A 27,431-nucleotide genomic window follows, 5' to 3' on the forward strand; every position below is an offset into this window, starting at 1 on the left:
ACCACATAACTGTGGTGTTGTCTGTCTTTAGTAGTAATTGTCCTGGATGCAGTAGGTCCTTGAAAGCTATAATAGCATTCTGTACAGCTAGCATCTCTTTTTGATTGATGTGGAGATGTCTTTGCTCTGTGGGCCACTCGCCCTGGATACATTTTCCTGCCATGTGTGCTCCCCAGGCGTAATCCGATTCATCTGTTGTCAGTGTCTGCCTGGCTGCGGGTTGAGTGAAAGGCTGTCCCTTGTTCAGGTGACAAGCTTGTGCCCACCATCGAAAATCCTGTTGTAGGCAAGGAATTAGTGGTATAACTGTTTTGACACTGTTGAGACCATACGCTCTTTAGTTACCATTGTTGTTTCTTCATATACAGTCTGGCATATGGAATTAGTAGTATGCAAGATGCCATGTAGCCAAGGCCTGCAGAATTTTTCTTGCAGGGAGTTGGGTCTTTGTTGCCATTAATTGAAAATATCGAGTCAGTTGTCTTTGTTTGTCTGGCGTGAGATAAGCCATCTGGGCCATTGTGTTCAAGCTGGCACCCAGGAATATTACCTGTTGTGAGGGCACTAGTTTTGATGTCTTTTCGTTTACTGTGTACCCCAGGCAACTTAATAACTTTTTTAAGTACGCCAGATGCTTTAGTTGAATGTCCTTGCTCTCTGCTTGAATCAGGCAGTCGTCCAGGTATGGATAAATTTGAATTCCTTTTTGCCTGCAAAATGCAATTACTGGTGCCAGGCACTTTGTGAAGACCCTGGGCGCAGTAGATAAGCCAAAGGGCAGTGCAGAGAATTGATAGTGCATTGAACCAGCTAGAAATCTGAGGTATCTTCTGCAATTTTGTCTGATAGGGACATACAGGTATGCCTCCGAGGTCCAAAGTCACGAGCAAAGCTTTCTTGCCCAGCATGGGAAGAAGCTGCTGTAGTGTCAACATCTTGAATTTCGGAACATCCAGGTAAGTGTTTAGTGTAGAAAGGTCCAGAATGGGTCTCCAGGCTTTGTCCTTTCTGGGAACCAGAAAAAGTCTTGAATAAAACCCTTGTTCTTGTTCCTGTGGTGGTACCTTTTGAATAGCTCTCATGTCCATGAGTGCTGTAATTTGTTTTTGAGCCTCTGCCCATTGATTTGGTGGCAGATTTGGCATTCCTTTTAGCCTTGGCAAGGTGTGGAAATGGAACCTGCTTGGCAGCTGTAGTGGAAAGTCATTGAGGCTGTTTTTTATAAGGTTGAGGCCTGTCTTCCCCTTCCTTCTGGCCTGGTGTGCCCCATTGTCGAGGCCTGTAAGGGCCTTGTGTCTGACCTGCATCTCTTGGACGTCTGTATCTGCCCCTTTGAGGTCTATGTGACTGGAAAGGACCGATTCTTTGTTGGCCAATTTCTGCTAAAACGAGGAGGCTGAACCTGTAAGAAATCTTTCACCATTTGCAGAGATTTTGCCTTATTCTCCATCTTCTTTAATACCTCCTCTGCCTTAACTCCAAAAAGCACATCCCGCTGCAAAGGTGCATCCAATAATTTGACCTTAACATGATCTGGTAACGTATGTTCTTTTAACCAAGCATGCCTTCTAATGACAGAGCCTGTAACTGCTGCTCTACAGGAGGCCTCTAAGGAATCAAACCCACATTGCAGAGTATGTTTTCCCACTTGTTCAGCTGCATGCAATAAATCCTGCATTTCTTTTAAGTTAGGAGGATCTGAATCTGGAAGCATCTTTTGTTTCAACTGAGACATCAAAAATTGCTGATATTTTAGCATGTGAAACTGGCAATTCAAGGCTCTCATTGCTAAAGTTGCAGACGTATATATCTTCTTTACCCATCTGTCTAATGCTCTGGAATCTCTGTCAGAGGGAACTGGGTTTTTTGCTGATGAGGCCTTAATCCCTTTGGGTCCCTGAGAAATAGTTTTAGGGTCAGCAACAGGGCTTTTGTACAGAAATTTGTGAGAGTCAGGGACTCTGTAATATCTATCAGGTTTAACTGGGGCTGGGGGTAAGGAGTCAAGGTTCAAACTGGATTCAGTGTACACATCATCCACAATGTCTAAAACTGGCGGGATAGCAAGGGGTCTGTGTAGGGGCAATAAAAGGAAGTCTCGGAGTCTTTTCTTGGATTCTGAGTAATCCTGGCCTTCCCAATGGAAATGCTCTCTCCTGGTATGTAAGGTCTCCCCAAAGGAGTAATCCTCAGGCGGAGAGGCTGATGGAATTGATTACTCAGCATCAGAATCCTCATAAGGGGGTAAAGAATATCTTAGGTCCGAGGAAGAGTCAGAGGAAATGGACACCTGGTCAGAAGATTCATAGTCTGCATCCTGCTTGGGCTTTTTATCAGGAGGGGGATGGGACCCCCTGATCAGGGTGATTAGGTCCTTGGCCATTTTTAGCATTTGTTTCTTAGGCATGGAAGCCTGTCCTGGAGAGAATTGTGTCTGTTTCTTTGCTTTTAAGGGGGGCTTAGACTTAACAGAGGGTTTAATAGTTAACTGGGTAGGTCTGAAAACACCCTCTGTAGCTGTGGATTGCTCAGCTACTTCGGTTTCCTCTGTAGGTTTAGGATCGGTAAGCTGAAGGCCCAGTGCATCTGAAGGCCCAGCCAGCTCCACGTGGGAGTCGGAGGCGGTCTGTGGTTCTGTGGAAGTGGTTGTCAGGAACTGCGTAGGCGCCTCGCTGAAAACCGGAGAACTGGCGACTGGCCTAGAAGAGGCCTCATTGTCCGTTTTGGGCCTCGGATGCCTGTCCTTGTCCTTGCGCTTTTTATGCATTGCGGTCATCAGAATTTCTGATGGCATGGTGTAATTGAATTTTCTACCAAAATAATATCAGGCAAAATCAAACCGACGTTTAATAGTGCGCTTGTTAAACCTAGCACAAAACCGACAACCAGTGACGTTGTGGTCAGGGCCTAGGCATGGAATACAATAGGAGTGGAATTCCTTATGAGGTATTTGCTTCCCACAAGAAATACAGTTATTAACTTTTACTGACATTGGTATGAGGCAAGAAAAAGTTTCCCCAATGGGGTACTTAGCTTTTTTAGAAGACTTCGGTTCTGGATTCGGAAAGAAAATCTCAGGAGTCGGCTGACTGGCACTTGCGAACTGCTTCTGCTTCGGGCACCGAGCGGCAAGAAAGACTGAAGAAAATTGTGTCGGCTGCATCTTATATACCCCTGTCGCACTGACGTCAGGGAGGAGGCGACAGCAACTGACGCCGGACCAAGACTTTGGAACTCTGGCCGACTGTGGGACCGCCTGAGGATAACCCAAGTGTAATGACTGCAGCAGTGTAACACGAAGAACATCACAGATTCCTCAGAGGTCAGATTAGAGGACTGCCAGTGACCTCTCTGTTTCAGAATTTCGAGGATATCACCAAAGGATACCTCAGAGGGTGACCGAGGGGATCCTTCACCCTCATCGAAATCTGTGTCTTCGGTGCGGGATTCCTCTGTGGAGTCCATGTGCTTCCTCTTACATGAACCTTTCCGGTGGACCTCCTCAGCGGGAGAAGCTGGAGAAGCCAGCGGAAAAGGGGATTCCTGAGGGAATATGTCCTGCGGCCCTTGCTCCCGGTGTCTGCTAAGTGTGCCTTGTGAAACCAGTGTACCAGAGGAGGGCGGAGGTATAGACAGTCCGGTATCGTCAGCAGCAGCGAAAGCCTTCTCCATCAGTTGGAAGGCTGGTCCACCCGAAGAGGAGTGCATGTCTAGGACAGGGGTCACCCCTCCCCTAAGTGGCTCAGCCTGCCGACCCGGAGTCCCTGGAATGCTGTGGAGCAGCAAACTATGCGTGTCACAGCTGACATACTGGGTCGTAGCAAAACATTCCTGCCACGAAGGCAACTGCGGTTCATTAATGAGATCCATAAAGGGGACCGCAGAAGCGGAAGACTGTGCTATATCCATGGACTTCAAAGGCAATGAAGGAGGAGAAGAAGAAGGGGTCTTTGGAGATGGGTAATCACCTCCCAAGGAAGGATAGTTCCTGAGGGGTGGGATACCTATGGCCAAGAGTACCTGGTCCACAAGACGCAACACATCATGTTCGGAAATGCGTCTAGTGGACCTCACAGAGACTGAGGGAGAAACAGGTCTGTCCACAGAAGAGGCAGACTCGGTGCCCATCTCATCTGTCCGCACCAAGGACAACGGTGCAGAGAGAAACTGGACTACTGTTGTCTGCACTGAAGAAGTCATCGGTGCCAAGGTCATGGTCTGCACCGACACAGGGATCGGTGCCAAAGTGGTTATTGGTGCCAAAGCTGGAACCGACAAAACTGGATTCAACAATAAAGGTGTCAGTTCCGAGGAAGATCTCAGAGCTGACGCGGTCAAGGTCTGCGCAGACTGAACGGTCAGTGCCGATACAGTGGTAATAGTCTGAACTGAGGAGCCCCTCGATGCCGATATATAGAAGGCTGCAGGAGAAGACGAAGCCAAAATCACTAATGGAGCCGAAGATCTAGGCACCGAAAGCACTGGGGCTGACTGAGTGAGCTCCGGAGCCGAAACTTTAGCCTTTTTAGGTTTTGGTTGGCGGGAGTCCCCAGCTGGGGACGAAGGCAAAGATTTAGCCTTAGTAGGAACATCCAAGAGGAAGGGAGGCAACACCTTAGTGAGGGTTCAGGAAGGTCCAAATAAATACTGCACCAATTGTACCTTCTTCTTGCCCACCACTAGCAACAACATCCACATCATGGATCCCAAGCAAATGAACAGTTCCTTAAAGGCTGACTTTTCAGGTAGGAAGATGGCACCTTGATGCCCTGACTCCACCAGAGGAAGAAGAGATGGGTGAAATAAGGGAAGGCATACTCCCAGCATGAGAAGTTCCACCAATTACCCGAAATTCTTCTCTTTCCTTCTCAAGACCCTTATCTGCAAAATGTTGTATAGCAAAAAGGTACTAGTACTAAAACTACTTTGGGAAACATGAAATAGGTCTCTCTTCAGGAACTTAAAGCCAAGGTGGAGAGCCTAAGTGTTCCACCAACTGCTTGGAGAGGTTGGACAAGGACACAGCAACCTTGGCAAACTCTTCCTTTCACATCCATAATCCCTTCAAGTATTTCCTAAGATGACAACAGCACCCAGCCATCAACAGATTCCACCAAGCCAGTGAGTGGTATCAAACATTGGTACCTCACTTTTACATTAATATACCAGCTACAAAGATAGCATACAAAGTGGTAAATCTTTACTTTAACAGAACTTACTTGGAATGTAGCACTCAGAGATTACTCTGCTCCTACTGCATCTGTTCCTTATTAAGCCGCCACGTGACATGATGTTACAGAGTTGTGAAACATCTACATGAAATGAAAACACACCTCCACAGTACTGAAGTAGTATTTTTGCTTTCAATAGGTTTATTAGGAAGTACAGAAGTATGATTCACAGTGAAAATATGACTTGGCCATACTGGAATTATTTCATTAGAAGGAAGCTAGATTGAAAACTGGAATCTTTAGATCTACAAATTCTGTTTATTCTTAAATGCAACAGGATTGCCTAATCTGAAGAGGGACAGTGTGTGCTGTACTTCTGCATATCGCAGGGGAAGAAGTCAAAGATATTAACTCTTCTTTCAGAGGAGAAAAGCAAAACAGCAGTACATATAGAAAAATGAAAAAATTATTCTCAGTTCAAGACTAATTATCTTATTGGATACTTGCTCTTGCATGAGATCCTGTTAAGACTACATATGATTAAGCTACTGAGATGAAGGGAGACAAAGACAGAGTTTGGCATGCTGACAGATTCTCTAATAAGACATTACAATTTGTATTATAAGAAGTGATGAAACAAGACCTGTTTTTAAGAGAAAACGACTTCAACTTTTCAAAACCTGTGGGTGTCTGTTGAGCAAATGATTACTACAAAGTTAAAAAGTAGAATATAAGAATATAAATGCACGTGCAACAAAGTCTTAGTTAAGTAATAAGACAAAAATGAAAAAGGATACTTTGTGAAAATAACGAGAGAGTCACAAGTAGCAATGCAATATAACATAGAAAAAAAATGTTTATGTAACTAAAATTCAAAACCACAGAAGGTGTAATGATCACAATCACAAGAAAAGTTGCTCACAATTAAGCCTGAAGAATCTGTGATACAAAAATACAATTTTTAAAATATCTAAATGCAAACAAGTGTGCTCATAATAATCTGAATGTTGTTGAACTGAAATAATGAAAATGAGCCTTTTAGCAAACAGAATTTAACTAGCACTGTGGAAGGGAAGACCATAACTTGAAATCTGAAAATGCAGCAGGAGCACTGATGCACAGGACATGGAAAAGAGAAAAATGTGCTTGTTACAGGCAATGATATACTGTACTCCAAAGATGCAGTATTGGCATTCGTTAAAGAAGCTGTAATCTCACCCACAGCCTCTCATATGAATGCTGGTTTGGTACCAAACAGATACTGCAACTGCTGATTGCACGCCCTGATAGAGTACACCTACAGTATTACTACCTTGGCTCTGCCCTAGTTATGGCTTTGGGTTGCAGAGAGATGCTGAGAATTAATGGACAGAATACATAATGTAAAGTATCTGCACTACATGTGTAAGTTACAAACCTTTGTAGTGGGACATATAACCTCCTTACCACATACATTATCAGACAGACAAAAAAAGTGTCATATTTTTGGATGTCTCCAGAAAATTTTCTTGGAGCAGAAAATTCCAGTTACGACATCATGCAAAACTGATTCCACCAGTCTCTATACCAGAATTAATGTACAGACTACTATATTTCCATACTAACTGCAGGCAACAGGGAAGTCTTACCATTCTAAAAAGACTAATAATCGACTATATCTTCCAGGTGGAACACATTACATTGAAAATGACTATATGTGATGATGAAGCAGTGAATACACAATGTAACTAAGTAATTGCTGTGCTAAAGGAATAAGTTGTTTTTTTTATACAGAATGCCTTGTTTATATATGTAACTCATGATCAGTCTACACTACGGCATCACATAGGGGGTGTTGTCATACAGAAAAAACAAGTACACAGCAAAATTAAAACATCAAAAAACAATGCAATTATCACTTTTTCAAAAGTGCTTGTAACTTTACTACAGGTACTAAGATGTACATGAAATTAAATGTAACGGACACAAGCATGGAGAGTGCAGGCACACTTTAAACTAGGCATATATGCAGAGTGCGACATATCGTCAAACTACTTTCAAGCAGCTGAGGTTAGATGGCTTTGAAGGGAAAGCTGCCAACCTAATCTGGCCACTGAGTGGCGCTACTGGGGGGATATATATATATATATATATATATATATATATATATATATATATATATATATATATCAGTATAAGAATCTGAAATAGAAATTCCTATTTCAAATAGTAGCACTTACAGAAGCACACTGTCATAATATGTTGGTCCTGTGGCTTGGAAGAGGTCAGGAATGAAAATATACTTAAAGTGCAATGGCAAACACTGTTACCTGTAGAGATTCAATCACACTGGCAAAGCAGTGACATCCAGTATGACAAAAGTAATTTATTCAAAGGATCAGAAGGCTTGCCAGGAGAATCTAGTACACACAAAAAAATGATGATGTGCCACTGACACATTTCCAGAAAAGTACCAGCAGCACCTAGAACTAAAGCTCAAAAGCAAATGAATAGAATGGACAGCTTGATTAAAAGCAGTCACTGTTGTAAAGAAAGACAAGACTAGCATATCTGTATTGATCCACAAGATGTTTATAAAGAGATTAAAAAAGTCTTACTCAAGGCTTACAGTTGAAGATGTCTAAAAACTGCCAAGTACTTCACTGCATGCAGTTTAATACAAATACAAACAAGTGAAACTAGCTCCTAATTATTTACATCTAACATGGCATTAGTAAGGCACATATTTCATCACCAGCAGAGATGTTCCAAAAACTGCTAGTTGGTTAAATTATGGCCTGAAAGATGGTGTGAACATAACTAATGATCTATTAGTGGGGGGTCAGACAAAAGCGAAACATCACAAGATACTGACAAATTTGCCTAACATTGTACGGCAACGTAATTTCAACTTATGTACAAACAAATATAAAATCAGACTGGATTCTAAACTATATGGTCATATGTAAATTAATAAGTGGGGCTAAAACTTGAGCCACAGAAAATCTGAACAACTAATCAAATAATAAGGCCAGAAAACAAACAGAAATGTCTAGGATTTACATATCATCATGCAAATTTGCACTTAACTTGTCTGAGATAACTGCATCTCTAACAAAGTGATAAGACAAAAATGTAGCTTGAGAATGGAGCTGTAAAAACATGAAATGAGATTTGAAATGCACAAAATAACTAAATAAAGGTACTCCATCATTAAAATACTATGATGGGAATAAGACAGCTATATTGCTGAGAGATGCTATTTAGAATACAGGAGCTGTGATCCCACAAGAGAACAGACCATATGACTATGTCTCAATAGCATTTAGAGATAGATGCACATATGTGAAATATTAATATGAAAAAGGAACAGTTGGCAAAAGTGTTGATAGGTGAGAAATTCCATGAAAATGTTTATGACACAGATGAGGTGGAAACAAACCAAAAACACCTACAAAGCATACTCTAAGTCTTTGTGCAAGGCAACATCATGACTGTAGGAGATGTTAACCTACACAGGCATAATGTGAAAGTGAAATACAGCCCAAGTAAGGGACTATACATAGCAGATAAGCATAGTAGAGTGCATTTATCACATATAAATGACAAACTAATGGTTCTCTATGTATAACACATCAGATGCTAATGTCAGAAGAAGCATTGTGAAATAATTTCAGAGATAATACTGACTTAAAAAAGAACCTACTGAAAGAAATTAAAATGAAAGGGTAGCCTAACCAAAAGTAATTGCTAAAGCAGGAAATTGTTTTTAAACTACTTACGAGGAATAAAGAGGTTTTGTCTATATTCTGATGTTCAAAGTCTACAAGGGCTCCCAATCAACTCACAGAAATCAAGTGCTTGACAGGATACACGACTCATATACAAAAACAGCAAAGTGCAAAGAAAGATCAGGAGATAAAATGGACTTCTGCTGATGTCTACTGCATGCCAATTCCTGAAGTGGACTACACACATTATGCAGTGGCAGTTAGACCCTTAAAAGCAAAAAAAAAATACCTTGGATGGGTGACAACTCTACCCTTCACCACTGATTTCTCAACCTCAGATGGAAGGGATGGGCTGAAGGGCTCCTGCCTTCTGGTGGATCAAAATTGGGCTACACTCAGCAGGCATGGGAAAGACACTCCATGGTTGACAAGACAGGAAGCAAAAAATTGTAAAAAAAAAAAAAAAAAAAAATCCAGGTATGCTAGATTGTTGAAGAACTCAGAAATATGGACCATTACAGAGTTAACATTATTCTAAGGACTGAATAGCTGCACTACTAAAATGCCATTTTCTCAATACATATTACCATTTTCATTCTGATAAACAGGTAATGACATGCCTAGTAAGCATAGAGTCAAGGTTAATTTTAAGAGATTAAATATAACATACTTATGTATGAATTTGCAGGTTAAAATAGGATATCACGTGTGGTGTACAACTTTAGTACTCATGAGTTAGCTATAGTAATTGCAATGTTATATTGTTCCCACTCTGTTTCTAGGGAAATTAGATGGAACACAGAATTCATGAAAATGAGACAACATCTAAAGTCTCTGTGAGTTTATTAAGCATCCTAACAGACAGGTGGGATTACCAAAACTGCAGTTATCAAAATCATTGTCTAGGGCGACTAAACAACCAGTGAAGAACTCAGAGCAAACTTCAAGTGAGCACTTGATGAGCACCCTTACACTAGGGAAAAGGGCTAGGATGTCACCATCAACTGTAATTCAGAGATAGAGCAAGGTTGACGCAGAACCACAAACCTGAAGGTGATGGTGGTTGGTGTCAAATCTGAAGCACCTTTGTCAAGACCTTCAGATAAAGGGTTTGATTTATTCACTGACGACCTGAAGGCCACTAAAATGCTGTGAACAGCCTACTTGACTTGTGATGACAGGTTGTGTGTGTACAGGGGGAACAATCCTGCCACTGAAGAATGATGCTGACACTAATGATTAAGACTGTTGGTGATGCTTCTTCTTCCTCCTTCTCTTTCAATATGACAAAGATGGTGGGAAATGTTTGAGGCCAAGACAGCGGACAGAAGATACATGCATAAATATTTTGCAATCACTTTCTGGCCAGAAAGTAGCAAAAAGTGAAAAAGTACTCATAACATGTCAGAATTTGACATGCATACAAACACACAGCAATAGTGATGACTACTGAAAATGGGATGACAACGCAAAACTATATAAAAGAGAAAGAAAACTAAAATAGTGACAGCCTGGTCTCAGTAAACCTAATCAGTGAAAGAACAAGGAATGAAGGAAACACACTTTCATTTCACTGATACCTTTCTGTCATTATGTCAGTATCAGTACAATGAGGTGGAGGGATGTCATTCTACAAGACTGCTGCCTTAACATCCAAATCTAGTATGCATTACCTAGCGGCAGAAGTTGTTCAGCACATCTTAGACTACTGACTCAGTTTTACATTCATATGTCAGTAGCTTATGACCCAGTATAGCTTTACTTGGTACCCTGAATATGTTGGCAGCATTCAAACAACTTGCTTTTCAGAGGTATCTTCAGGCATAGTATTATAGTCTGTAGCGATGTCTAGTTCTAATTAAACACGTCTCTTATCAATTCAAAGAATTTCTGGACAACAATCAAATTCTCACCTCACTGCCTGTGATGCACTTTCAGACTTCACTGTGCTAACCCTTTTTGCTTCAACAATATGAATAAGCAACTCACTCATGTTTCTGTTGGAAATGCATATTCCTCTGAAAACCACTATCTTTCTTTACACATCTTTGTAAAACAGCCTTTTCTAGCATAGAGTCTAAAAGAGGGACTGTTTCCTGTAATGTTTACAGTCATACATTACTTGAGGTCTGAATTCCAACTATTATTTTAGTGCAATCTCACCATCTAACAACTCTGTCGTTTTATTTGCTTTGCATTTTATTTTAAATCCAGTTCCAGAGTTAATTCTTTTAACTGTGTACTTGTAAATTTACTTGTATTACATACATTCATGACTTTTTGGATGGTGCAGTGCTGCAGCTGGTGCGTTGTCGCCTCACAGCAAGAGGCTCTCTGGTTTGAATCTCGGCTGGAGTGCCTTCTGTGCGGAGTCTGCATGTCCTCCCTACATTTGTGTGCATTTCCTTCAGGTGCTCCAGTTTTCTCCCACATTACAACTACATGCGTCAGGAGCGTTTCTTCCCGGGCCTCCGCAGAAAACTGGCTTTGTTCCAAGTTAGACTTTCCCAGTAAACAAATGTTAAATAAATTTTGAAAAGCTTAGGTCTGCTTTACTTAAATCTCCCCTTTATTTGATCAGTCCTTATATTGTAAACTGTTCTACCTCATACAACCCATCAAATTCACTGTCTACGGCTTGATGTTTCAGCTCAGTTACATATACATCTGTTGCCTATGTAGGACTACCTACAGGTGTAAAGCAATAAATGGTGGATAAATGACATTTCTTTTAGGTTTCCAATAATTCCAATAGTTCCAGAGCTTCTCTCTAACTACTGTAAATCTTTACAATCCTCAAGAAAAGTTAAGAGGCAATTAAACATACAAGGCATGGCACATTCTTCTGCAGGTGCACAGAGGAATAAATTTAGCTTCTCAATCAAAAGCTTACAATTTTCTGTTATGTCTCCTTGGAGTGAAAAAAATTCCTGGTGGCTGCAGCTGAACAGTGCAGTTGTGTACAGTTACCAGAAATGTAGATGTTCAGCTGTATTCACTGTTGCAGTCATTACATTTGGGTAATCTGCTGGCAGGTTGCCCTCAGTCGGCCTGATTAACAAAGCCTTGGGTCCTGTATTGGTTGCTGTCCCTTCTTCCATGACGTCAGGTCGTCAGGGGGTATAAAACATGCAGCCGACGCCATTACATCAGTTTAAATGAGGAGCAATATATATATATATATATATATATATATATATATATATATATATATATATATATATATATATATATATATATAATTTAAAACAAAAAACAATATACCTACAAACAAAAGCAAATACACCAAAAGGCTTTTAAGCATAGTAAAAGAAAGTACAGATATAGTAAGAGAAAAAACAGGGGGCTGGAGGGAGGTTGACCAGGACTGCAACAGTGAATACACTCGAACATCTACATTTATGGTAAGTGTACACAACTGTACTATGTTCTTCGTGTTTCACTGTTGCAGTCATTACATTTGGGTAGATTCCCAAAGCTATGGTTGGGAGGATGGATTTATACAGCATTAGGACTGGCTACAAGGCCCTGCAGGACAGCAGTGGCAAAGCCAGCTCTGGATTTAGAGAAGAAAGGTAAACGGTAATGTTTGGTGAATGTATGAACTGAGCTTCAGGTAGCAGCTTCTAGAATGTCTCTGGTAGGAACACCTCTGAAAAAGGCTGTAGAAGTAGATGCAGCCCTGATGGAATGAGATCTGATCAACTGGGGGATAGTTTTACCATGGTGCATATAGCAGAAACGAATACAATGGCTTATCCATTTGGAAATAGTCCGCTTTGAAATAGCCTTTCCCTCTGCCCCTGCTGCAAATGCCACCAGTAGTTGTTCAGATTTTCTTAGAGATTTTGTCCTGTTTACGTAAAATCTGAGTTGTCTGTGTACATCCAATGAATGCAGAATCTGCTCCCCCTTGTTCTGTGGATTGGGAAAGAAAGCTGGCAAATGAATTGCCTGATTAAGAGCCACGCTGGATACCACCTTAGGCATGAAGGATGGATTAGCCCTGAGAGACACCATGACTGCATGAAAAATAATGAAAGGCTCCACTGCCATAAGAGCCTGTAATTCAGAAATCCTTCTAGCTGAAGTGACTTCTAAAAGGAAAGCTGCTTTCCAGGATAGAGATTTTAAGTCTGCAGTAGCAGCTGGCTCGAAAGGAGGTAGTGAGTGTTTCCAATACAAAATTGAGGTCCCAGGCAGGGGTTGGAGCTCTCTTGGGTTGTCTTAAGTGTTTGACCCCTCTGAGATACTGCTTTAGGATAGGATGAGAGAAGAGGGGAGGTTCTGTGTTGTAAAGAGCAGAAATGGCAGAGGCATGGATTTTTATGGAAGAAAAGGAGAGGCCTTTGTAAAGCATCTTAGTTAAATATTGTAAAATCTGAAGGATATTGGCACTGCTGTGCTTATTCATTGTGATTGGTTCCAGGCACAGAATCTTTTCCATTTGTCAGCATAAGATTTTCTAGTACTAGGCCTTTTCGCCTCCAAAATAACACCAATCGCAGGTTTGCTGAGGGGATGCAAAGGGTGAATTTAGGTGATTAGCCACGCTGCAAAACTGAAAGTTTGGAGCGGAGTGTACAGAATTTGGTTGTTCTGCTGAGACAGTAAGTAAGGTGTCTGAGGCAAGTACCACGGTGGAAGGTGTGACACATTGCGCAGGAGTGGGTACCAGTGTTGGCGAGGCCAGTCTAGAGCAATCAGAATAATTTTTGGTTTGTCCTGCTTTACTTAGAGCAGAGGGGGAAAAGCACAGACTGATAGGTTATTCCAGCTGAATGATAGAGCATCCACTTTCCAGGCTTTTTTGTGATAAGTTCTTGTGCAGAATTTGTCCAACTGATAGTTCTGGGGTGAGGCAAAAAGATCTATTTCTGGACTCCCCCATTTGCGTGTCAACATGTTGAAAATCCATGGTTCTAGTTTCCATTCGATTGGGTCCATGAGATTTCTGCTTAGTTTGTCTGCCAGAGTATTCAGCTTTCCTGGCAGGAATTGAGCTTGTAGTTGTATTTGATAGGTCATGGCCGTGTTCCACAATGCCATGGCTAGTCTGCAAAGGGTGTAGGAGTGTGTACCCCCCTGCTTGTTTATGTACCACATAACTGTAGTGTCTCTTTATCATTAATTGTCCTGGATGAAGGTAGTCCTTGAAGACTATCAGTGCATTCTGTACAGCTAGCATCTCTTTCTGATTGATGTGAAGGTGTATTTTATTTGGGCTCCATTTGCCCTGAATGCACTTCCCTGCCAGATGAGCCCCCTAAGCATAGTCTGATGCATCTGTAGTTAGGGTTTGGGTAGCAGGGGGTGGAGTGAATGACAGTCCCTTGTTTTGGTGGCAGGCCTCTGCCCACCATAGGAACTCTAGTTGCAAGGTATGATAGGAATCAGTGTTTCCAGGATGCGACAATGTTGACTCCATAAACTTTTTAAGTACCACGGAAGTTTCCTCATATGCAGTCTTGAATATGGAATTAGAAGAATGCAGGAGGCCATGAACCCCAAAGCTTGCAGAATTTGCCTTGCAGATAGCAGGGTTTTTGTGGCCACCTGTTTGAAGTAAGTTACCAAATGAATTTGCTCTTCTGGCATAAGGTAAGCCATCTGGGCAGTTGTATTCAAGCTTGCACCCAGGAATGTAATTTTTTGGGAGGGTACCAGTTGTAATTTCTTTTCGTTTATGGTGTACCCTAGACAACTTAAAACCCTTTTTACAAACTCCAGATACTTTAGAAGAATGTCCTTGTTTTCTGCCTGAATTAGACAATCGTCCAGGTATGGATATATCTGAATATTTCTTTGCCTGCAAAATGCAATTACTGGAGCCAGGCACTTTGTGAAGACCCTGGGTGCAGTAGACAATCAAAGGGCAGTGCAGGGAACTGGTAATGCAAGTAGCCTGCTTTGAAGCGGAGGTATCTTCTGCAAGATTCCCTGATTGGGATATGCAGGTAAGCCTTTTTTAAGTCTAGAGTTACCAACCATGCATCTTTGCCTAGCATAGGAAGTAACCATTGAAGAGTCAGCATCTTGAATTTTGGAATGTCCAGAAATGTGTTTAGAATAGATAAGTCCAGAAATGGAAGCCATGATATGTCTTTTTTGGGTACCAGGAAAAGACTTGAATAGAAACCTTGTCCCTTTTCCTCTTCTGGTACTGGTTGAATAGCCCCCATGTTCATGAGGGACAGAACTTGTTTCTGGGCCTCTGCCCAATGATTTGGGGGCAGGTCTGGCCATCTGTTTGGGATTGGCAATGTGCGGAAATTAAATCTGTATCCCTGGGATATTATATTTAAAACCCATTTGCCCTGGGTTATAAGTTGCCAGTTTCTTGCATGAAGTGCTAGTTTTCCTTCCAAAGGGGTGGCTAAAAGGTAAGTGCTTGGTGAGTGAAGAGGGAAGTCACTGAGACTGTTTGCCATAAAGAGGTGCCTTGTTGTGTCCAGATTTGGAGGTGGAGGCACCACATTGTTTTGTTCTAAAAGTCCCTTGTGACTGAAACCTGGAGCCTTTGGAATGTCTAGGTTTGACTTGAGTGGCTCTTGAAGGAAAGTACAGTTGTGTACACTTACCATAAATGTAGATGTTCGAGTATATTCACTGTTGCAGTCATTACATTTGGGTAATCTGCTGGTAGGTTGCCCTCAGTTGGCCTGAATTCCAAAGTCTTGGGTCCTGCGTCGGTTGCTGTCTCCTCTTCCATGACGTCAGGTCGTCAGGGGTATAAAAACAGGCAGCCGATGCCATTTTCTTTAGTTTTTTTTGCCCCAGATGTCAGGTGCCCCCCAAATGGGTAGCAAAAATATATATAAACTATATATACAGGCAACAATATAAACTTTACCTTCATCTACAAGCAAATACACCACAAAGGCTGTAGAAAATAGTGAAGGAAAGAGAATAGAAGGGGGATGGCGGGCGGGTAACCTGGACTGCAACAGTGAATACACTAGAACATCTACATTTATTGTAAGTGTACACAACTGTACTATGTTCTTCGTGTTTCACTGTTGCAGTCATTACATTTGGGTAGAATCCCAAAGCTATGGATGAGAGGCTGGAGTTAAACTGCATTAGGGGCGGCTATAAGGCCCTGCAGAACTGCAGTGGCAAAGTCCGCCCTGGACTTATAATGATAATGCTTTGTAAAAGTGGGAACAGAACTCCAAGTAGCAGTCTCTAGAATATCTTTGGTTGGTACCCCTCTGAGAAAAGCTGCTGATGTAGCTGCAGCCCTGGTGGAACGAGACCTAATGCCCTTGGGCACCAGTTTATCCTGGTGTAAGTAGCAGAAACGAATGGAGTGGCTTATCCACTTTGAAATAGTCTGCTTTGAAATAGCCTTTCCCTCTGAACCTGCAGCAAATGCCACGAGTAGCTGCCCAGTTTTTCTTAGAGTTTTAGTCCTGCTCAAGTAGAATCTTAGTTGTCTGTGTACGTCCAGGGAATGCAGAATCCACTCCCACTTGTTCTGCGGATTTGGATAAAAAGTTGGCAGATGAATAGTTTGGTTAAGAGCCACACTGGAAACTACCTTAGGCATAAAGGAAGGATTGGTCCTGCGGGACACCCTGTCTGGGTAAAATGTGATAAAAGGCTCCACAGCCATGAGGGCCTGTAGCTCTGAAACCCTTCTTGCTGAAGTAATTGCCAGGAGCAAAGCTGTTTTCCATGATAAGAACTTTAGATATGCAGTAGCAGCTAGTTCAAATAGAGGCAGGGTGAGCTTTTCCAACACATAATTGAGGTCCCATGCAGGAATTAGTGATCTTCTGGGAGGCCTTAAATTTTTAAATAATTGAGGTCCCATGCAGGAATTAGTGATCTTCTGGGAGGCCTTACATTTTTGGCCTCTCTAAGATACTGCTTTAGCAAAGAATGAGAAAAGATTGGTGGCTCTGTGTTGTAATGAGTCGAGATGGCAGAGGCACGGATTTTTATTGATGAAAAAGATAGGTCTTTGTCAAGCATCTCAGTCAAGTATTGTAAAATCTGAGGAATATTTGGCTCTGCTGTGTCAGTTCCTTGTGCTTGGTTCCAAGCACAGAATCTCTTCCATTTATCAGCATAAGATTTTCTAGTACTAGGCCTTCTGGCTTCCCAAATGACATCCATCACAGATTTACTGAGAGGTGTTGTTTGAATAACTACATGATCAGCCATGCAGCCAGGTTCAGTGTTTGGAGCTGATTGTGTAAGATCTGATTGTTTTGCTGAGACAATAAGTGAGGTATTTGAGGCAAGTACCAAGCTGGGAATTGAGACATATTCCTTAGGATTGGGTTCCAGTATTGGCGGGGCCAATCCGGGGCAATTAGTATCATCTTTGTTTTTTCTTGTCTGACCTTTAGTAGGACCTTGGGAAGAAGAGGCAGAGGAGGAAAGGAGTAAACTGATAGGTTTTTCCAGCTGAAGGATAGGGCATCCACTTTCCATGCTTGTCTGTGACAAGTCCTTGTGCAGAATTTGTCCAGTTGATAATTCCGAGGAGAGGCATATAGGTCTATGTCCGGGCTCCCCCATTTCTTTGCTATCATGCTGAAGACTTGTGGATCTAGTTTCCACTCGTGAGGGTCCATAAGGTTTCGGCTTAAGTCGTCTGCCAGAGTATTTTGCTTTCCTGGCAGGAATTGAGCTTGAAGATGTACTTGGTAAGTCAAGGCTGTGTCCCACAGTGCCATGGCTAGTCTGCAAAGGGGGTATGAGTGCATTCCCCCCTGCTTGTTTATGTACCACATAACTGTGGTGTTGTCCGTCTTTATCAGTAGTTGTCCTGGTTGAAGTAAGTCCTTGAAGGCTGTCAGGGCATTTTGAACAGCTAACATCTCTTTTTGGTTGATATGCAGATGCATTTGTTTTGGGGTCCATATGCCCTGAATGCATCTTCCCACCAGATGGGCCCCCCATGCATAGTCTGATGAGTCTGTTGTTAAGGTTTGGCTGGCAGGGGGTAGAGTGAAAGCCCGTTACATGTTTTGGTGACATGCCTTTGCCCACCAAAGAAACTCCTGTTGTAGGCAGGGAATGAGAGGAATCATTGTTTCCAGACTGTGACCATGTTGACTCCATAAGCTTTTTAGATACCACTGTAGTTTCCTCATATGCACTCTTGTATATGGAATTAGTAGAATGCAGGATGCCATGAACCCCAAAGCCTGCAGAGTTTGTCTTGCAGATAAATGGGTTTTTGTTGTCATCTGTTTGAAGTAAGTAGTCAGTTGCCTTTGTTTGTCTGGTGTGAGGAGAGCCATCTAGGCAGTTGTATTCAAGCCTGCACCCAGGAATGTTATCGTTTGAGAGGGTACCAGTTGTGATTTCTTTTCATTTATTGTGTACCCTAGGCATGTTAGAAGCCTTTTCACAAATGCCAGATGCTGAAGAAGAATGTCCTTGTTCTCTGCTTGAATGAGACAGTCGTCCAAGTAAGGGCAGATTTGTATACTTCTTTGTCTGCAAAATGCAATTACTGGTGTCAGGCACTTTGTAAAGACCCTGGGCGCAGTAGATAAGCCAAAGGGCAGTGCAGAGAATTGGTAATGCATAAAGCCAGCCTTGAAACGGGGGTATTTTCTGCACGATTCCTTTATTGCGATATGCAGGTATGCCTCAAGTCTAATGTCACCAGCCAAGCGTTCTTGCCCAGCATGGGCAGAAGCTGCTGCAAAGTTAGCATTTTGAACTTTGGAATGTCCATAAATGTGTTCAAAATTGATAAATCCAGTATTGGGTGCCAGGCCTTGTCTTTTCTGGGTACCAAGAACAGTCTTGAATAAAACCCTTGTCCTTATTCCTGTTCTGGCATTGGCGGAATAGCCCCCATATCCATGAGGTACGTAACTTGTTTTTGTGCCTCTGCCCAATGATTTTTTGGCAGATCTGGCCAACCGTTTGCAATTGGCAGAGTGTGGAAGAGGAATCTGTATCCCTGAGATACTATGCTTAACACCCACTTGTAGTGGGTTATTAACTGCCCCTAAGGGTGCTGTCAAAAGATAAGTGCTTGGTGATAGCAGAGGGAAGTCACTGAGACTGTTTACTGTAGCGTTGTGCTTTATTTCTTCCAGATTTGGAGGTAGAGGTACCCCATTGCTTTGACCTGTAAGAATCCTGTGACTGGTATCTAGAACCTTTAGGGCACCTGGGATTTGCCCCGTGGAGCTCTGTCAGACACAGGAAAGGACCAATTTTTTGTAGGCCAGCATCTACTGAATCTTGGTGGCTGCACTTGTAAGAAGTCTTTTACAGTTTGCATAGACTTAGCTTTGTCTTCCATTTTCTTTAAAACCTCTTCTAACTTAATACCAAACAGAGTATCATGCTGTAAAGGTGCATCCAGCAATTTAGCTTTAACATGATCAGGCAAATTTTGCTCTTTTAGCCAGGCATACCACCTAATTACAGATCCAGTAACTGCGGCCCTGCAGGAGGCCTCTAAGGAATCAAAACCACATTGCAAAGTATGCTTTCCAACTTGTTCTGCTGCATGCAATAATTCCTGCAATTCTTTATTTTCTGCACATTCAGAAATCAACATCATTTTCTGTTTCAGTAATCCCATAACATGTTGTTGATACTTAAGCATATGAAACTGGCAGTTTAAGGCCCTAATTGCCAAGGTTGCATATGTATAAACCTTCTTTCCCCATCTATCCAGTGCTCTGGAATCTCTGTCAGAGGGGGTAGGATGTTTTGCTGTTGAGGCCTTAACACCTTTTGGACCCTGTGAAATAGTTTCAGGGTCAGCAGCAGGGTTTCTAAATAAAAATTTGTGAGAGTCAGGAACCCTGTAATATCTGTCTGGCTTGCTAGGAGCCGGAGGTAAGGAGTCTGTAGTCAAGCTGGACTCCAAAAACACATCATCCACAATGTCTAAAACAGGAGGTATGGCTAAAGGCCTATGCTGAAAGAGAAGAAGGAAATCCCTAAGCCTCTTTTTTGATTCTCCCAGTGAAAATGCTCCCTCAAAGTATGCAAGATTTCTCCAAAGGAATAATCTTCAGGAGAAGATGCAGATGGAATAGATTCCTCTGGATCAGAATCCTCATACGGTGGTATAGAATATTCCTGATCAGAAGAGGAATCAGAAGAAATAGAAACCTGATCTGAAGATTCATAATCAGTGTCTTGCCTAGGCCTCTTATCAGGTGGGAGTTGGGCACCCCTGATCAAGGTAATTAAGTCTTCAGCCATTTTGTTCATCTGTTTTTTGGGCATACAGGCCTGTGCACATGGCTCATACGACATTTTTTTAGCTTTAGAAGTTGCTTTTGTCTTTAATTTTGAAGCTGGCGTCGGTTTTCTATAAAAATACTGTGGCCTGAATACACCCTCAAAAGCCGGTGCCTGCTCAGCGGCTCTGGACCCATCCGAGAGAGAGACATCCACGGGTACAATACTTTGAGAATCTCACGGCGTGCCAGACTCCACATGGGTCTCGGTAGAGGCCTGCGACTCGAAAGTAGTGGGTATCAGGGGCTGCGAAAGTGCCTTACTGAGTACCGGCGAACCGGCGACTGGCTTAGGAGAAGATTCGTCGGTTTTGGACCTTGACGGTCTGTCTCCTTTTCTTTGCGTTTTTTGTGAACTCCGGTAGTCAGATTGCTATCCTACGACATTTCAGGATAGTTAAATCTGTTTCCAAAATATTTTGAAGCAAAGATATACCGACGTTTAACAGTGCGTTGATTAAATCTAGCACAAAACTGACAGCTAGGCAAGTTATGATCAGGGCCTAGCCAAGGAATGCAGTATACATGGAAATCCTTATGAGGTATTTGCTTCCCACAAGTAATGCAATTATTAACTTTTACTGACATCGGTATGGAACAAGAAAAAGTTTCCCCAACGGGGTACTTAGCTTTAGTGAAGACTTCAGTTCTGAAACTCGAATTAGAAAATTTCAGGAGTCGGCCGGCGGCACTTGCGAACTGCTTCTGCTTTGGGCACCGCGCGGCAAGAAAGACTAAAGAAAATGGCGTCGGCTGCCTGTTTTATACCCCTGACGACCTGACGTCATGGAAGAGGAGACCGCAACCGACGCAGGACCCAAGACTTTGGAATTCAGGTCGACCGAGGGCAACCTGCCAGCAGATTACCCAAATGTAATGACTGCAACAGTGAAACACGAAGAACATCTGGAAAGGACCACTTCTTAGTAGGCCAGTGCCTACTAAATCTTGGAGGTTGCACTTGTAAGAAATCTTTCACAGTTTGCATAGATTTAGCTTTATCTTCCATCTTTTTAAAACTTCTTCAGCCTTATTACCAAAGAGACGGTCCTGTTGTAAAGGAGCATCCAACAATTTTGCTTTAACATGATCAGGCAGAGTTTGCTCTTTTGAGCCAAGCATGCCTTAGCACAGACGCAGTTACAGCAGCCCTGCAAGAGGTCTCCAAAGAATCAAAACCACATTGCAAAGTATGTTTTCCAACTTGTTCAGCTAAATGCAATAAATCCTGTAAATCGTTATTTTTCACACAGTCAGAAATTAACATCATTTTCTGTTTAAGCAGTCCCATGATATGCTGTTGATATTTAAGCATATGAAATTGACAGTTTAAAGCCCTGATTGCCAAGGTTGCAGAAGTGTAAACCTTCTTACCCCATCTATCCAGCGCCTTGGAATCTCTATCAGAAGGAGTAGGATTTTTAGCAGTAGAGGTCTTAATGCCCTTGGGACCCTGAGAAATGGTTTCAGGAGCTGCAATAGGATTTTTGAAAAGGAATTTGTGGGAGTCAGGAACCCTGTAGTATCTGTCTGGTTTACAAAGAGCCAGAGGCAGAGAATCAGGAGCCATACTAGATTCTGAAAAAACATCATCAACAATGTCTAGAACAGGAGGTATAGCCAAAGGCCTATGCTGAGGAAGAAGGAAATCCCTAAGTCTCTTTTTAGATTCAGAGAAATGCTGACTTTTCCAGTGAAAATGTTCCCTTAAGTTATGTAAAGTTTCCCCAAAAGAAAAATCCTCAGGGGGAGAAGCAGAAGGAATGAAATCTTCTGCATCAGAGTCCTCATAAGTAGGTATAGACAAATCCTGTTCATTAGAAGAGTCAGAAGAAATAAAATCCTGTTCAGAAGATTCATAATCAATGTCTTGCCTAGGCCTCTTAGAAGGAGGGGGTTGGCTACCTCTGATCAGAGTAATTAAATCTTCAGCCATTTTGATCATTTGTTTTTTATGCATAGGGGTCTGCATATGTGGCCCAGGCGTCAGTTTTTTAGACATAGATTTAGACTTTGGCCTTAGTTTTGAAGATGGCGTCAGTGTAATATACAAATCTGTAGGCCTGAAAACACCCTCAGAAGCCGGTGCCTGCACAGCGGCTCTGGACCCATCTAAGGTAGAGACATCCACGGGTTCCATAACTCAAGCATCTCGTGGCATACCCGACTCTGAATGGGTCTCAGTAGAGGCCTGCGAATCTGAAGTAGCGGGTATCAGGGGCTGCGAAAGCACCTCACTCAGAACCGGCGAACTGACGAATGGCTTAGGAGAAGCGTTGTCAGTTTTGGACCTCGATGGTCTGTCTCTGTCTTTTTCTTTGCATTTTTTTTTAGGTATTCCGGTAGTCAGATTGCTAACCGACGACATTTCTGGATAATTAAATCGTGAGCCAAAATATTTAGAAGCAAAAATATACAGACGTTTAATAGTGTGTTGATTAAATTTAGCACAAAACCGATAGCAAGGTACGTTGTGGTCAGGGCCTAGGCAAGGAATACAGTACAAATGAAAATTCTTATGAGGTATTTGCTTCTCACAAGTAATGCAATTATTAACTTTTACTGACAATGGTAAGGAGCAAGAAAAAGTTTCCCCAACGGGGTACTTAGCTTTTAGTTGAAGACTTCGGTTCTGAAACTCGAAAACGAAAATTTCAGGAGTCGGCCAACCGGCATTTGCGAACTGCTTCTGCTTCGGGCATTGCACGGCAAGAAAGACTGATGTAATGGCGTCGGCTGCATGTTTTATACCCCTGACGACCTGATGTCATGGAAGAAGGGACAGCAACCAACGCAGGACCCAAGACTTTGTTAATCAGGCCGACTGAGGGCAACTTGCCAGCAGATTACCCAAATGTAATGACTGCAACAGTGAAACATGAAGAACATCACTTTTTTTTCCCCACTATGACTTACACTTCTGCACTTCCATACAGGAGTTCTTGCAAATTGAAATACTGTTATGTAAGAGCTGACCATAACGGTAGATGTCCTACTGATCACCGTTGGGTTGACATTGCTAATATCCAGACAGAGAACCAAAGCTTTAATTTCTCTAGGTTGTACATCTGAAGCATGACCTCAGCTTGTATGAGTTGTGATATACAGACAGATGTAAGAGCACAAGCAGTCTGAAGACAGGAGACTGGTCGGCTAGGAGTAGTGCAGCTTGAACAGGTAAGAAAACTCTCCTTCTCCCATGTAACAGAGCAGAGGTTAAAATAAAGAGGAAGAGGAATAAGAAGACTAGAGTGAGCTAGAGAAGGAGGATGGAAGGTGAGATGGAATACTGTAACAGTGATTATTTGGACATCTATTGTTATGGTTAACTTCTTACACAACTGTAACATGTCCTGACTGAAATCACTGTTGCAGTACTTCTGACATAGGGATGATTCTCAGAGCTGAAGGAGGAAAGGAGGGTGGTTAGCTATGGAGAAGAGCTGCCCAGGAGAGTCTGAACGAAAATGACCCAGCAAAGGCTGCCTTGGACCTGGAGAACGCATCAACTTTGTAGCATTTGGTAAGGGGATGTATAGAGGACAAAGTAGCAGCCTCAAGATAGATCTGGAGTCTATTCCTTTGTGTAAATCCACTGAGGGAGCCACTGCCCTAGTGGAATGTGCTTTAGGGCAGGAAGGTAAGGTCTTACCATAGTGTGAGTATCAGAAAGAGATAGCCGTAGAAATTCAAGCTGCAATAGTTTGTATGGAGACTGGCTGGCCACCATAGGATTCAAATGATACAAGCAGATGGTCAATTTTTCCTGAAGGATTTAGTTTGTTCAAATAAAATATGAGTTGCCTACGAATGCCCACAGAATGTAAGATTCCCCCTGTTTTGTGGATTGGGAAAGAAAGTGGAAAAATGAATAGCCTGATTAAGGGCATGAAGGATGGATTAGCCCTGAGAGTTATCCTGTCCTTGTGAAAAATAAGAACAGGGGGAATTGGATAAGACAGCTTGTAACTCAGAAAATTGCCTAGCAGAGGTGACAGCCAAGCGAAGTATAGCTTCCTATGTACAGAATTTTAGAGAATCAAAGGGTGCTGGTTCAATGGGAGGCAGTGTAAGCTTTTCTAGCACAAAATTAAGATCTCTTGGAGGGGGAGATGTGTTTCCTTGGTAGATTAAGATGCAAGAGTCCCCCGAGGAAAAGCTTGACCTCTGCCCTAGCCATACATGGAGGGCTAAGAGGGAGGCAGGCATTGATAGCTGACAGATGAGCTTTTGTAGAACAGCAGGCCAAACCTGACCAAAGTAGTTCACACAACAACTGCAGTACAGCAGGAACTTGTAATAAGAGTGGGTCTTGACTATGTTTGCAGCACCAATAGGAAAATGCTTCTATTTGGCAGTGTAAGATTTGCTACTAGTGGGTCTCCTGGCCTCAAGTAGGACTTGAGCAACTTCTTCAGAGAAGAGGCATCTTTGACGAATTAAAATCCTATCATCCATAGGGTCAAAGCTGTCAGAAGGGAGATTTGGGTGGAGCAGCAATCTTTTTTGCTGAGTTATCAGGTCCAGCTGAAGAGGAATTCTCCTGTAATTTCCCTTTGCCAGGAGAAATAGCAGGGCAAAACAGTGCTGCCTCAGCAAAAATGGTGCCAGTAAAAGGAGTTTTGGTGTTTCCTTCTGTGCCTTAAAAAGAATTTTTGGAAGAAAAGGCAGAGGAGGAAAATCACATAGTAACTTCACTATCCACTGGAAGGAAAAGGCATTTTCCCTTAAAGTCTGTAGGACAAGAGTCCCTAGTGTAAAACTGTGGTAGCTGATGGTCGGTTGGTGACACACAGAGATCTAGCTGAGGAATGCCCCAATGAAGGGTGATTGTAAAACCTTTCTGTTCAAAGTCCGTTCATGGAGGGTCCTCCAATGAGCAGCTTAGGGAATCTACTAGCCCACTGTACTGAGAAGGGATGTATGTGGCTATGAGTATAATGTTTATTTGTGTTGTTAAATTCCATGTCTCCTATGTTACCCAGCACAGTTGGTAGGAAATGGTGTCTCCCTATTTGTTTATGTACCACATAACTGTGATGTTGTCTGTGTACAGCAGGAGGGGCCTAGGTTTCCAAAGGTGGGTGAAAATCTGAAAAGCTTGCAGAAGACCCCTTATTTCCTTCAGGAACTGAGGTTGCCATTTCCCCTGCACTCAGTATGATCTTGTCCATGTCCCCCACCCCCAGTCCAAGGTGTCTGTGTGAACCTATTGAACAGGAGGAGGTGGTGGTGTGAGTGGCTGGGATGAGGATGACCTGTCCATTCCACCAAAGTAGCTCATTTTTGAGACGGGGGGGGGGGGATCAGGGTGTCCAAGGCATGACAGTGCTGGGACCACACAGATTTCAGGTACCACTATTTTCTTCTCATGTGAAATATGGCCAGGGAGCACACTGATGATGGCTGCCCTGAATCCTAAAGATCTTAGCATCTCCCTTGCTGAGCAACGGGTTGTGGAGTAGAGATTCTGGAAAGAAATGAAGATTGTGAACTTTCTTCTGGGGAAGGAAAGTATGCATTTTCTTTATGCCCAGCCCAGGAGCACCAGATCCTATGTAAGGATCATGTAGGATTTTTAGTAGTTTATAATGAAACCAAGATCTGTCAGAAGTTTGATGGTGAAATGTAGATGCACAAAGAAAATCTTTTTTTGTAGATGCTGAAGAATAATTTCTGGAAAGAAAACCTGGATCAGAAGATTGTCCCAAGTAGGGAAAATGTTGGAATCCTTGAGTGAGACACAAAGGTACTAATGGAGTTGGACACTTTGTGAACACTCTTCGAGCATTTGAAAGACCAAAGGCAGAGCAATAAACTAAAAATGTGAGGAGCCAGAGAAAAACCTGACAAACCTCCTGCAATAATGATGAATGGGTAGGTGTCCTTCAGGTCTAGTGACACTAAGAAAGCTTGGGGAAGGATGAAAGGCAGAAGGGACAGCATTCTGAAAGATTGTACCTTTAAGTAAATGTTTAGGAAAGACAAGTCTAGGATGGGTCTCCACTGCCCTTCTTTCCTTGGGACTACAAAAATCTTGGAGTAAAAGCAATTTCTCATGAAGTCTTTTGAGACTTGACAGATGGTGCCCTGATTCAACAGGTCTGGAATAATAGGAGCCAGAAGGGATATTTGGTTTTGAGGAGGTTTTGCCATGCCTTTCAAAGGGGGAATATTTTCCCAAGACATGGCATAGCAGTCCTTAATGATGGACAACACTCATTTGTCTGTGGTTAACAGTATCCCACCTGGCCAGGTAGAACAGTCTTTGGGAATGAGGAGTAATGGGACTGACAGCATGGGGAGAGGTGCTGCAGAAGTCGTGTCAGATTTCTGCTTGTAAAAGGAGGCCTCCCCACTGGAGGTCCCCTATGGGGTTTATCAGAGTACCTTTTTCTAGATGGGTTTCCTTTGTTTCTCAGCAGTCTTAGGAACCTTTCTAATGAAAAGTTGATTTTGATGGGTAGTTCCTATGACATTTAGGAAATGAGGAGAGGACAATCTGTCTGTAGTCTTTCATGGTCTTACTTTGGCCTGGGAGAGTTTTGAAGAGTCTGGCAGTCTGAGGACCAAACAGGAAGTCTTTGTCCAAGGAAGAGTCTAAAATGCTTGATTTGAAATCCACTGGGATAGGCTGACTGTGAAGCGATGCATATCTGCGAGTAACAGATCCAGTGGCAGTTGCTCTAGAAGAAGCATCCACAGCACCACAACTGTACTTAATGCAGTGTCTAGCAATATGAGTGGTCTGCGATAGTACGCTCTTCATTTGATACTTACTTGTGTATTAGGGTCCAGTACAATTCTGTTTACGGAAAGCAGAACAGAGAGCAAGTACTTTGTCATTTGAGTTTGGTAGTTAATTGTCCTAAAGGCGAGGGTAGCAGAGGTGCAAATGCTCTTTGCCCATCTATCCATAGGCCTAGTATGTTTGTCCATAGGCAGGGCATTAGCAATGGTCAGAAGCTAAGAGGGTTTATTTGAATAAAGAGATAATGCTGAATAGTCTGCTACTGGATTCCTATATAAATATTTCAGGTCATCAGGCACCCTATAAAACTTGTCTGGTCTTTTAGGAGATGGTGGTTGAAAATCGTGCAGAAGAGATGGACTGAAAGATGTCCTGGAAAGCCTCAAGAACTGGCACGACTGGAGGAGGAAGGGGTACCCATCTCCATGAGGGAGTAATACCTCTTCTGAACATCAGAGATTTGCATGGACTGCCATTCAAAGTGTTTCATCATGTTCTGTATAGTTTCCCCAAAGGAAGCTTCCTCAATAGAGGAGTCTAGTGAGTGGGAGTCTCTTCTATG

At 42.5% G+C, this 27,431-nt stretch overlaps 1 protein-coding gene across 1 annotated transcript in view; it reads right to left on the reverse strand.

Annotated features, from left to right (window-relative positions):
• Window positions 1–27,431, reverse strand: part of LOC122809125 — a 3,089,885-nt gene that overhangs the window by 58,409 nt on the left and 3,004,045 nt on the right. The window lies entirely within an intron of this gene.

This window comes from Protopterus annectens, chromosome 8.part0, assembly GCF_019279795.1.
Source record: "Protopterus annectens isolate FY-2018-M chromosome 8.part0, PAN1.0, whole genome shotgun sequence".
Classification (NCBI taxonomy): Eukaryota; Metazoa; Chordata; order Ceratodontiformes; family Protopteridae; genus Protopterus; species Protopterus annectens.